Genomic DNA, 2,803 nt, shown 5'->3' with positions numbered 1-2,803 from the left:
TTGGAAGACAATATCAAGACCATATGTTGTTATGTTTAAAGCTATCTTGTAAAATGTAATTAGATTAAGTTAGAAACAGTATTGTACAAGAAAATTCTAGTATTCTCGAAAAATCAAAGTGATAATCGATTATCACTTAGAATAATCGATTATCCTGAGCTGAACCAATTATTTCAAGAAAGCACTGGAATAATCGATTATCACTTCTGATAATCGATTATCTGCTCAAAAATTTGTTTTCCATAAACCACACTGGAATAATTGATTATCACTAGTTATAATCGATTATCCTGGTCTGTTGGGCGCGACTGTTCAGCTTTTTTACCTAATTTCTGGAACCCCTATCCAAGGAACCTCAGAGTTACTTCTCACTCACCTTTTTGAGAAGCTAGAGTACCAGTGCTGTGACTGTAAGAGAGTTCTCTGAGTGTTCTCAATAGAAGCTTTGAAAAACCTAGTGTGGGTAGAGCGATAACTTTTCCTGAGAGGTGTTCTAGGAGATTGAGTGCTACTGTTGTTGCTAGGAAAGCTAAGGTCAAGGTTCTCTGTGTGATTCAGAGAAAGGTGTTCATCTCTTGTGTGATTCAAGAGAGGTGTTTTCTTTCCTTACACTCTTAATATTTGATTGTAAATCTGTTACTTGTTAGTGATTTAGTTAATCTCATTTTTGAGAGATTAACAACTAGACGTAGGGTCTTTTGATCCGAACCAGTATAAATACTTGTGTTCAATCTTCTTCTCTATCTCTTTATTTCATATATTATTGTGTTTAAAGAAATTATTTATTGATCTAATTGATAAATTTTGGAAAAATTTTAAAGTATTAATTTTATTATTTAAAAACCAATTCACCCCCTATTGGTTTTGTCCGCATGCTCAAACATTCCGCTGCTTGATACCAACAATTGGTATCAGAGCTTGTTTTGATAGTTATTCAAATCTTTCGAAAATGGTTGGACAAAATCAAACTTTTGCTGAAGGTGTGTCTATCAACAGACCTCCTCTATTTACTGGTGAAAATTATCCTTTCTGGAAAGTTAGGATGCAAATTTTTCTGGAATATGTTGATAGGGGTATTTGGGATGCTGTTTTAAATGGTCCATTTGTTCCTGTTAATATTGTAAATGATGTGCAGGAACCAAAGCCATTCTCGCAATGGACAGCAGATGAAAATAGAAGAGCCCAATATGATGTAAAAGCTAGAAATATAATTTCATCTGCCTTAACCCTAGATGAGTTTTACAGGATCTCAGTATGCACCAGTGCACAAGAAATGTGGGAAATATTGCGTGTAACCCATGAAGGAACAGACGATGTGAAAAGAGCACGCAAGAACTCCTTGATCCAAGAATATGAAATGTTTTGGATGCAACAAGGAGAAACTATATACGATGTGCAGAAACGATTCACACATATCGTCAATCATCTCACAGGTCTAGGTAAAACTTTTGACACTGATGAATTAAATATAAAAGTTCTCAAATCCTTGAACAGGACTTGGCAGCCGAAGGTGACAGCCATCATGGAGTCACAAAATCTTGCGACAATGACGATGGCGGCTCTGTTTGGAAAGCTGGGAGAACATGAGCTTGAACTAGGCAGATTAAATGATGAAGAAGATATTGGAAGAAAGAAAAACATAGCCTTTAAAACCGAAGTGGTTAAATGCAAAAGACAAAAGGAAGAAGAAGATTCGGATGATGATGAAAATCTTAGTCTTATGATTAAGAAGTTTACAAAATTCATGAAGGCCAAAGGTAAAAATCAATTCAAGAGCAACAAGAAGGATAATCAAGGATCATCCTCAAATTTCAAATGCTATGGATGTGGAGAATCTGGACACGTCAAAGCTGACTGCCCAAATTCAAAGAAAAGTGAAGAAAAGAAGGGTAGAAAAATCTTCAAAAAGAAAGCATATATAGCTTGGGAAGACAATGCCTCAAGCTCATCAAATTCTAGGGATTCTGAAAATGAAGAAGCAAATCTATGTCTGATGGCTAATCATGATGATTCTGATAGTGAGGTAAATTCTACTTGCCACGAAAATGACTATGATGATTTGTATGATGCCTTTCAACAATTGCTTATTAAATCTAGTAAATTGGATACTGCTCATAAAAAGTTAAAATATGATTTTAAAGATTTGCAAAGTAAATTTGAAAAATCTCTTGAATAAAATTTCAAATTTAGAAAATAAAGAAACTGTTGAATGTGCTTCATGCAAAAGTTACATGTTTGATATATGTATTTTGTAAAAACATCTCGAAGATGCTTTAGAAAATAAAAATTGTGAAAAGTTTAAAATCAAGAAAAATCCAAATAAGACCAAGCATGCTCATAATCATAGTTTTAAAAGTAAAACTAAAAGAACTCATAGAGTTTAGGTAGAAAAAGGAACATATCATTCTATAAATACATATGCATGTACTGCTACATGTTTTTATTGCATGAAAAAGGGTCATACTTCAAACAAATGCAATATCAAACATTTTGGTGTTCCTAATAAGAAATATCTTTGGGTTCCTGTTCATAAGTAGATTTTTTTTTTCTAATCCCAAGGACCCAAACAAGTTGTTAGGGACCTAAATGAATTGTTTCCTTATTTTACAGATGACTTCTAAATCCAGAAGATCAATGTGGTATCTTGACAGTGGTTGTTCAAGACACATGACTGGAGATAAAAAGAAGTTTAAGAACTTTAAAAAGAAGGAACAAGGATTTGTCACTTATGGGGATAACAACAAAGGAAAAATACTTGGAACAGGTGATGTAGGTGGAGGAAATACTTTGGAGATCAAGGATG

Source organism: Vigna unguiculata, chromosome 6, assembly GCF_037176805.1.
Source record: "Vigna unguiculata cultivar grain cowpea cultivar isolate G323 ecotype 2 chromosome 6, ASM3717680v1, whole genome shotgun sequence".
Lineage (NCBI taxonomy): Eukaryota > Viridiplantae > Streptophyta > Magnoliopsida > Fabales > Fabaceae > Vigna > Vigna unguiculata.
The sequence above is the reverse complement of the archived record's forward strand: the minus strand, read 5'-3'. Positions refer to the sequence as shown.